The sequence below is a fragment of the Suncus etruscus genome, chromosome 1 (assembly GCF_024139225.1).
Source record: "Suncus etruscus isolate mSunEtr1 chromosome 1, mSunEtr1.pri.cur, whole genome shotgun sequence".
Lineage (NCBI taxonomy): Eukaryota > Metazoa > Chordata > Mammalia > Eulipotyphla > Soricidae > Suncus > Suncus etruscus.
In genome coordinates, this window is record NC_064848.1 from 57885646 (window position 1) to 57897120 (window position 11475).

Here is an 11475-nt window from a genome sequence, read left to right on the forward strand (position 1 = left end):
TAGGTGAAAAGCATACCTCTATAACATCATAGAGCAGAAATTTTATCAATCGTGGTCTGAGAAACTTATCTCAGACCAAAACTCCGTGAAAATAGAAATGAATTAAAAACAGAAATGGAGAGATAACTTTTAATACCTAGAAATTAAAAAACCCACTGTTGAACACTTTGGGCAGAGAGGAAAATCAAAAAAAAGAAATCAAAAGATTCTTCAAAATAAACAAGAATGCAAATATGAAATACAAACAAAAGTGGTATTAAGAGGAAAATTTATACTTTACAAACATTTATCAGGAAGGAAGATAGGTTCACCAAGATTAAGGAGTGTGGTTAGGCAGCAAAAGGACCACTATGATAGTAATTGTTGAAAATGATTACTCCAGACAAGAACTGAATGCTGAAAAGAAGTAAACTGATATATATGATATTTCTTCAGAAACCATATTGCAAACCACAATGTTTAAAGGGATAAAAGGAAAAGAGTAAAGGAAAAAAGGAGTAGGTGGAGGAGAGGAAAAGGAGAAGGATAAGAAGAAAGCAGAGGAGGAGTAAGAAGAGGAGGAAATCCAAAAAGAAAAGAGAAAAATGGGAAGTATTGTATTCCCAGAATTTAATATTTAATACAAAGTTCTAGTAATCAAAAATTACATTCTATTGGAAAAAAAGACAAATTCTCACATTAAACAAATTAAACTAATATCCTAGATAAAATCATTCAGGAGGGGTGATTAATTAAGGTAAAGAGCCATAAAATAAATCAAGAAGAGCCTCCTTAACAAATGAAGCAAGGAGAACATTCTTTTTTTTGGTGGGGGGCCACACCCGGCGGTGCTCAGGGGTTACTCCGGGCTGTCTGCTCAGAAATAGCTCCTGGCAGGCACGGGGGACTATATGGACACCGGGATTTGAACCAACCACCTTTGGTCCTGGATCGGCTGCTTGCAAGGCAAACGCCACTGTGCTATCTCTCTGGGCCCAGGAGAACATTCTTAATAAATGATGCTGACATAGAGGATTCTATCAATATACACTCAATTGAAAAAATATGGTTATATTAAAGAATAAATAAACAAATGTAACTACATTCAATTTTAAAATGTCAGTGTGGCAAACTAGTGAGGTCTAAAATAAGATAGCCTAAAAAAATAAAATATAACTCCATTTAAAATGGGGAGAAGAAATGAACAGACATTTTCTCAAAGAAATAAATATGGCAAAAGGCATGTGAAAAAAATGCTTCACATCACTAATCATCAGAGAGCTGCAAATTAAAAAAAATGAGATACTACACCACAAAGACTGGCACATATCACAATAACAAGAACAACTAATGCCAGCATTGTTGCAGGGAGAAAGGGACTCTCATTCACTGCTGGTGGGAATGTAAACTGGCCCAGCTCTTTGGCAAACAATATGAATACTCCTCAAAAAATAGAAATTGAGCTTCCATATCATTCAGCAATACTGCTCCTAGGGATATAACCTAGGAACCCCCAAATAACGTGCAATAAACCTCTGCACTCCTAAATTAGTTGCAGCACTATAAAAATAGCCAGATTCTGGAAACAACCCAAGTACTCAAAAAACAGATGAGGGCCTAAAGAAACTGTGGTATACCTACACAATGGAATACTATGCAGCCATTAGGAAAAATGAAATAATAAAATTTACTTATACATGTCTCGATACAGAGATTATTATGCTGAGTGAAATGAGCCAGAGGGAGATAGTAAACATAGAATACTCTCACTGAGTTATGAGATATAGGAAAGATAAAAGATAGTATTGTCCAAAGCTTGCCACAAATAGTTGTTAAGTATAGTTTGGGTAGAGAAGGGACCACTATGAAAATGAATGTTTGAACAGATCACTCTGGAAAAAAAACAAGGTGGAAAAGGGGAATAAATTAATAAGTATGATACATACATATTTATTTACAGTAGCACAAACCACTGTTTCAAAAAATGGGGAATAAAAGGAAGAGAAAGGGGGAGAGAGAGAGAAGTAAAATGTCTGCCAAAAGGAAGGTGGGTAGGAAGGAAATTGGGGACATAGTGGCAGAAAGCTCTCACTGGTGAAGAGTGGTGCACATTGTATGACTAAAACTCAATCATAAAAAATTTTGTAAACATGGTGCTTAAATAAATGATTATTGTTAAATAATAAATAAACAAAATATTAAAATAAGAGACTATTAACTGTAAGAAATTGTCTTCACAATACACATAATACAATATATCCAAGATATATAGAGCACTTTCAAAGCTCAACAGAAAAAAAAAACAAACAACCCTATCAAAAGCTGATGAGCAGACATATCCTTAAAAGAGACATAATGAATCACTATACTCCATAGAGTCACTCTTTTCTCTAATAATATGTAAAATGAGACATGAAATATTATGGCTCTACTGACTATTCTGGCCCACACAGCAAAGCTGGCTATCGCAGGAGGAGATGGTAGGCCCAGGCCCCCACCCTGCCAAGTCACCTTGCTGACTCCCTCGCCCAGAATCATCACCTCCCCAATGGTCTGCCTCCTTACTAATCCTGTGGGAATTACTAATTCCTCACTAATTCCCTGTGGGAATGCCAATTTGATCATACTTCAGGTAGGTCAATTAGGCTGATATCACCAGGGCACCCTTCCTCATATTTTTTTTTAAGATTCAATTCTATATTGATGCCATAATTTATAGAATTTTTTTATTGTGGTTGAAGTGAATTACAATTCTCTCACAGTAATATTTGAGGCACATAGTGACAATAAGTGAGGGGCATTCGCACCACCAGTGTTGTTCTCCCTCCACCCCTGTTCCCAGCATGCATCCCACATCTCCCTCCTTTACCCCCGTAAAGCTAAGGTAACTGTTCCCCACCCCCATACAACTTGTTGTAGATTGGGTATTGATTCTGTTGTTGTTGACTTTAGATTTGGTATTCAGTCTTTTATTTGTTTATTTCCACCAAATGAATATTCAACTGTCTGGCCTTGATAACATCTGGGGGGAAAAGGAAAAAAGAAAATAGAAAAAAGGAAAAAAAGGCAAACAAAAAGAGAAAAAACTAGGAGGAGTTCGTCTAGGTATTATAAAGATCCATTTAGAAGATAAAAGGGGAAAAAAGAAGAAAAAGATAATCCTCATATATTTCTTATTCCAGGAAAGCCTGGCAGCTGTCTCTACGACCAAAAATGCAGTCACATTTTTCTAACTGGGCTCTCAAATAATTATTGAGAGTCCATACTAGCTGCAGTTTAGTCTTCTGTTACTGAAAGTATATTTTATTCATTTAATTAGTTGCATAATAGTTGATAATTTTGGTGGAAATAATTTTTCATAGTTTCATTAGAGATAAATTTTTGACAATTTTATATTTGAAGATGTCTTCAATTATCTCATATAATTATATTTATATATAATCATATATTATAATTAACTTGAGGAGTCAATAAATATTTCAATATTTTTAGTTTGTTGTTTGGTTTATGGTCATCTTTGGTCTCTTCACTCCATTGTGCTTTTCTCCAGATTTTCTTACGTTCAAATTATTGTTGTCAGGTTTGTTAAATCCATTGTCTAGATATTCATTGAACCCATTCAATGTTTAAAGTAATCTTTTTGATTCTTCTAGTATTTAACAGATCTATAATAAATCTTCTCTCTCCATTTTGTCATTTCTTCCCTCTCTTTCTGGAACTTATGCAATTAAGATATTAGATGTTAGATATTACATATATATATGGATTGATATTGTAGTTCATTTTACTTCTATTCTGTATTTCATGATACTTTATTTTACTTTAAAAGTCCTTATTGATTTTATTTATAATTGTTATTTTTAATTTATGATATCACATTTTAAATATTAACACCCCTTTTTGTGTGTTTTCGACAGTCTAAAAATACATATAAGGATTTGACCTTCAGTTAATTCTTCTTTGCAATATTAAATAAGGAATTTATGTGAAGATGCATCAAATGCAAACAAATCTAAACCAAAATAAAAAATCAAGTATTATCTTTGAGAAAATTTATATGACAATAAGAATTTCATTCTGATGGTATAATGGTACACTGAAAAAGAAATGGCTATTACTAAAATAACTAAGTCATTAACTCGGTTTAAAAGCTAAGGGATCCCAAGAAATAATGATTTGGCTTAGCTGAAGCAAATTGTTCCTTTTCCTTTGTCAAGTTTGCAGAGATTGTAATTCAGTGTCATGCTCTTGCCATGCATGCTGTGAGGGAAGTCATCCAATAACATTTTTAAAGCTAAGTAAACTTCCTGCTGAATAAACTTATTGTGTTTACAATATTATGATTGCTCATTGTGAACTCTAACTACAACTGCTGCCTGAGCAGTTAGTATTGCAGTGATCCAAAGAAGAAAATTGATATGAATATTTACTATAATGTTTTCATTATACTGAGTATAATATAATTTATACTCGGAATAAAGTTGACACTCAGTATACTATATTCAACATAGTTTTTTATACAAATACTCCAATGTCCAATATAGGTCATCTATATCATCACTGTTAGTTAAAAATTCAGAGTTTAGGGAATGGAGCATGGTGTAAGCGGTATGGCATCTGCCTTGCACGGGTTAACCTAGGACAAACCACCGTTAGATGCCCCCGCATTCCATGTGGTCCCCTGAGCCAGAAACAATTTCTGAGCTCATATCCAGGAGTAACCCTTGAGTGACATCGGGTGTGCCCCCCCAAAAAAATTTGTAAAAAATCAGAGGTTACTCACAATGATACCTATTATCAATGCTATTAAATTTTCTTCTTGTTTCATTGTTTCATTCTGAGGTCTTTCTTACTGGCTCTTTTTCTTCTAAATAGAGACTTTATTACATAAGAAACAAAGGTCAAATTAATAAAGGTAAATTATAAAACAATTGCTTGAAAAATATATGAGAAAAAACAGAATCTAGGATAAGTGGGATTTTTGTCTCGAGCTCCCAAACATAGTACATTACATTTAAATCAACTGTGATGTCTTGTGGAAAGTGAAAATATAGATCATTAGAACCATCAATAATATTAAATAGAACTAATTAGCAAGTAAACTCTTTAAAGTGCTTTGTCTTCAATATTCTATTCTCTTTAGAGCAATAGTTTTCATTGGATGTGAATCTGTAAGATATTTGCTCATTAGGGCCATAATTCCCAGACAATGGATTATAAAGCTTATCCAGAATTTGGACACCATTAATATCAGCTGCAATACCACTATTAATAGTGAAAGGAAAAAAGATTGAAATTTGAATATTTAGGGAACCTGAGTGATAGCACAGCAGTAGAGCGTTTGCCTTGCACCCAGCTTGCCCAGCATGGACCCAAATTCAATACTCAGCATCCCATATGTTCTCCCCAAGTCTGTCAAGAGGTGATTTTTGAGCACAGAGCCAGGAGTAACCCCTGGGCACAGTCTGGTGTAGCCTTAAAACAAACAAACAAACAAACAAAACACACACAAAAAAAGAGAGAAATAAAGGAAAATTGAATATTTACATTCTGGAATCTAAATTTTGTTGAGCTAAAATTAGTTTCTATTTCAGTTGACAAAGGGAATCATTTTCGTGGAAATTTTCTTTATGTAAAAATTCTTGTTTTAAAAATTCAAAATTATTGAATGGAGGAATACTCAAGAAAAGTGTTTTATACCAATGCTATTATAACTGTGGTTTGGTGGCTGTGCTCTAAGAAGTAGACTTCATAGTTAAGAAGTCTTTTGTACTTTGTGTACCATATTTAAATCCAGGCTGCAAGGCAAAGAAAGAGGGAAAGGGAGACTCTAATCTTCCAAATAGTCAAATTCTGTTAGTCACCTTCTTCTGGCTTTTCATATATAATATTAGGTCCAAATTCTGTCCCAATAACATTTACAGTTTGCAAAAGTAATTTTAACATGCTACAAAAGAAAACCTGGATATTATGTTGCAATAAGCAATCTTAGAAAATACTTTTTTTCTGTTTACCATCCCACACAGATTGCTAACACATAACTCTCCCTAGCTCTGTTCCTCTTATTTTAGGCCTCTCTGACTTTCTTTTCCTTATTGCCTCTCTCTGACTTTCTTTTCCTTATTGCCTCTATAGCCTTTCTATTTTCTTACCTAACTATAACTATAACTATAACTATAACTTACCTAACTATAACTATAACTATATAACCAATATATCACATATGTTTATCCTATTTATATTTAAGTAGTTTTATATTTATATTAAATTTTAAAGTGGTGAACTTTTAATATTTTTCTTCTGATTAATTTTTTGTTTGTTTTGGGCCATACTTAGCTGTATTGAAGGTTTACTCCTATCTCTGTTATCCAGAATCACTCAAAAGGACTTTATGGAATCGAACCTGGGTGGGTCATGTACAAGGCAAACACTGTACAAACTGTAATATCATTGTGGACCCCCTTCTAAATAAATTTTCAACCTAAATTATGACTTTTTATAACTCTAATTGTGTTATTTTTTTATCACTTTTCACTTCAGCTAGCTATAAAATTAGGAAAACTTGGGTCTTTGAAGATAATGTGGGAAAAAAGAACATCTGGAGTCTTCATTTGTTAGTATGAATAAAAGTTATTTATCTTCAAATACATGCATTATTTTAGTACCTTAAAGTACAATTTATGTTTGTGAAATCTAGCACTGAATCATATATAATTAAAAAATAAAGCCTTTTCACACTTGTGTTGCATGTGTCTAATTATACTAACACACTAATTATGTGTTACCAAAAGTATCTTGCAGTAATTGTTAGAAGTGTGGAATGAAAATGTATTATTTGTAATTTCAAGCAAACAAATATAACTATTAGGTTATTTTCATCATATGATTAGAGATTATTAGCTAAGCAAAACATCTAGAAAATGGAGTCCAATCAACCCTTCCTCATGCTGTGATTGTAAAACTGTGCACATAAAACTCATTTAGACTCCTTGATAAATTGTAGATTTATAGCCTTCATCCAGAGAAACTCTGACTTTGTAGATGTAATGTAGAGTCCAAGAAACTATGTTTTAAGTCAACACATCATGGTTCACATGATTAAGACCTAAAAAGAAGCAGGGTAGAGGTAATAGATCGTGGAGTTTCTTCCTTACACAATAGAGCTTAAAATAAAATCAACTGCAAAAAAAAAAAAAAAAAGGCCTATACCAGAAAGCTATGGATTTTTTGAAAGAAAAAATAATTGAAAGGAAAACTGGTTATTAAAAAAAAAGTAATTTTCCAATTTGAAATGAGATAAAGATAATAGATAATTATGTTTTACATTCAAAGAGAACGTTAATTTACAGTGCTTATGTAAAATGTCAGATTTATATTTATATAAACTATTGTACACAATTAGTACATTTTGATGTTAATAAAAAAAGGTAATTAGTATAAATGTGCAAAAAGTAATATTGTTCTTATGATGTTTTAGTCTTATAAGACTGCACTAATTTTTATACTATTATAATAAAAGCATAATGATTATAAATTCTGTTTCTACAGAACATTTAAATAATTATATCTCATCCTAGATTCATGTCAAAGTGAAATTATTATGAAACTGTTAACAAGTTAATGAGAATATTATGGCAGTTGATAGGATTATATATAAAGAATGTATATAATGAATCTATAAATTATTATAGTTAGTACATTTTCTCTCCTGTCATCTAAAAACCTGAAAAAGAAAAGTAGAGACAAACAATAGTTTTCCCTGGTCAATAATTCCTGGGACAAAACTATAGATAACAACAAACCCTCCCATTTTAAGGTTTTTTCTAATCATTTTGATATTTTTTAGAATTTTATTCTGGAAATGTCTATATATTATTCAATATCTTGACTCTTTAAAAATTGTAATAAGATGAATGTGCAAATGATTAATAAAGATTTTATGACTATGGATGATCAGTTTTACTCCTTTAGTTACTTCCTGGGAATTATCGAACTATAACTCATCCACATATTCACTGTCCTCTAGAAAAGGAAGAAAACCTAGGCTAACTTTATAAGGAAATCCTTAACTTAGCATTTATTTATCTTATCCTCAATATTGCCAAGGACTTTCTTGGATATGAGCAATTGACTAAGCAATTCTATCTCTAAGGTCATTACCGTCTAGCAAACTGGATCATAATAGGAGAGAATTACTTTATCATGCCTCGGAGTTGAGCTGTATTTAGAAATAGTTAGAATTTAGTTTTCTTGCCTTTTATAAAGCAGGCACAAATTATCTTATTCAATTACACTTCATGTTTTACAATTTAATGCATCAATTAGTTGCTAGAAGGAAAAAAGAAAAAAAAACAAGGGGAAAACAGTCCTCTGGGTTCATTCAGAATAGAATATAATTAAATGTCATGTAAAAATTAAATGACTAATTGTTATATTTTTGCTGGTGAAAAATAGATCTGTATTTCTAACCCAAATATTTTGCCTGGATTTCAGATTAATGAACCAAGCTATCTTTTGGACTACCAAACTACAGTCTCACATGCAACTCCTTCTCAAACACTATTATGAGCATAATTTTCCTAGTACTTTTCCTCTCTACTTCTTTATATTCACCCTGGCAAACCTTAATTGTAGTCAGCATTACTTCATGTTCAGAGTGCTAAAACTGTCCTTATTATTTGCCTTCAATATTGCCCCATCACTAATCTATCTTCATAACTATGGTCAAATGATAGCTTACATGATTAAAAATGTTCCCTCCTGTGTGTTATATCTTCCCACAAACATCTATAACTTGCATATCGTTATGATATCATTTTAACCTACCCCTATAGGATCATGACCTGACACCATTACCAATGAATAGCCACTCATGGTAAACACACACCTGCCATAAAAAATAATTGCATTTATTTAAAAGCCATTCAAAGAGAACACACATTAGAGAAACACTGAGACATTCTTATAAAATGAATTAGGAGGGACTTATTATAATATCTTGGATCACACTGAAAGATTCTAAGGAAGATTTAGAGACATGTGGATTATTCAGAGCAGGGATTCTGTTAGGCTACAGAAACAAGCTATTGACTAACTTTATATTTATCTAGAAGACTGGGTTGAAAGTTATACAAGACTTGTCACTGGTAAAAAAGCAAGCAAACAAAAACAAGGGGATGTTTGTTGCTTTGTGGATGCCAAGTGTCCTTTTCTCTGTCTTTATTGAGGTTACAGAGCAGCCTTTCCTGAGTATTGATTACATTCTGAAAAGGTGTTTATGTTTGGTTGGGAACACTATGGTCAAGCTGTCAGCATCCAGCAGTGAGCTGCTAGAATTGTTTTTTCACTCTCTCACTACACACATCAAGTTTTACATACAGACTTATCAAACAATGTAGAACCTTTCCCAAAACAAGCAAGCAAACAAAACCTGTTCTTTCTCACATTTATATACCTTAATGATTTTCTGAAATAGTTATTAGAATTAAAATACTTCAGCTGCACTCCTCTCGAATTTCATCCTACCTATAGTTAGAAATTTTTCCCCCTTTGTGTATATACATGTGTGTGTTAAATACCTTTTGGAAATATTGCATAAATACATTGAATTTAAAAAAATAAGGAAGAAACCAGGAGCTGGAGACAGATGGTTAGATTCTTTTTTGTTTTGTTTTGTTTTGTTTGTTTTTTTTTTGGGTCACACCCGGCATTGCTCAGGGTTACTCCTGGCTATCTGCTCAGAAATAGCTCCTGGCAGGCACGAGGGGACCATATGGGACACCGGGATTGAACCAACCACCTTTGGTCCTGGATCGGCCGTTTGCAAGGCAAACGCCGCTGTGCTATCTCTCTGGGCCCAGATGGTTAAGATTCTTTCCTTGCATTGTCTAACCTTGATCTGATCCTCAGCACTGTATTTTGTTTCTCCAGCATAAGCAAAGTGATACAGAAATAAACACAAGGACTGTGAGTTATGGCACATAAATCCAAAAAATCATATAAAATTCATAAAAATAAAGGAGCTTTTCATTAATTCAAAAGCCATTCCAACTTTCAAAATAAAATAATATTGTTATCTTTAAGGATAAAAATAACTGGAATAAATGATGAAACACAATATAAGTATTGTTTCCTTATTTAGGACTATGTGCATGAACAATGTGTAAAATCCTTAAGAGGATTCCATTATTTAATAATACAAAGTTATACTTTTCATGTCTGTGTTTTATTAGAGGGAGAGGGGGTTGAACCACACACCCAACTGTGCTCAGGGTTTACTCCTGGCATTGCTTAGAAAACCATATGGGATGCTGAAAACCGAACCCTGAGGTCTGCCACATACAAGTTCAACAGCCTATGCTCAGACCTATTTCCATATCTAAAGATTATTTATCAAAGAAATTCTTTTTCCAATTAAAATATTTTAGAGTCATATTTTAAAATAATAAATCTTCTATTTGAAATAAAGTATTTAAAAAAATCACTCAAAACAAGATGGTTTTGGAACTATAGTATGGCATTTCCCTTACATACCAAGAAGCCGAGATAAATGTATGAAGATGCCGGAGTCCAGGCCCCATGAAAGAGGCCATTATCAGTTGTGCCATGAGGATTAAGAAAACAAGACAGATATAAGAGAGAAAAGCATAGGACCAGGAGGCTCCCAGCCTTGTGCCTGAATGTGCTAACTGTTTTCACATACAGTATTTATTGTTCAGGGACAAACAATATGGAAGGAAAGGCAAATAAATGCTAATCAAGCCTAAGTGTATTTTTACACCTCAAAAAGGTGTGTATGAAAGAGAAGCTAATATAAAATCTCTGTGGATTATCTCCCTCAGAGAGATGGTGAAAGAGTGAATTCATGACCCCCAACCCACAGGGCATTCCCTGGGGAGTACCAGCCCCACTATCAGTAATTTATAAATTATGAGTCCTTAGGCTCACCTTTTTCATGCCCCTCTCTCAGACTTCTACTTTCTAGCTAAATTTATTTATATCTTGGATGTCTTCATATCTGACAGTAAGATACATAGTATTATTTAATAAAATTTTAATTTTCCCAAATACTAACAAAAGGCAGCTTAAAATTCTAAACATTTTCAATATGTAAATTTATCTAAAGAGTCCTATAATTGTGATCAGAGAAACAGTATAGGGGTTAATGTATATATGCTTTGCATGTAATTGACTAGATTTTATCTCCAAGCACATCATAGTCCTTGGAGGCACATTTGGTGAGAAATACCAGGAGTACCTTTATTCTATCACTCATCTTGGGAGCCATCTCAAGATAAGAGGTCCTATTGTGTAGTAAATGTGGGGACCTGGAATTCTGAACAAGGAGGGACGCCATTTTTTAAAAACCAGGTGGCAGGCTTCTTTTTAGGTTCTGAGCAAAGAGAGACACCATTTTGTAAGGACCACATGTTGTAGGCCCCATGCTGGGGCTTCACAAGCCTATTTCCATAGACTCAGCCTCAATCTACCTGGCCA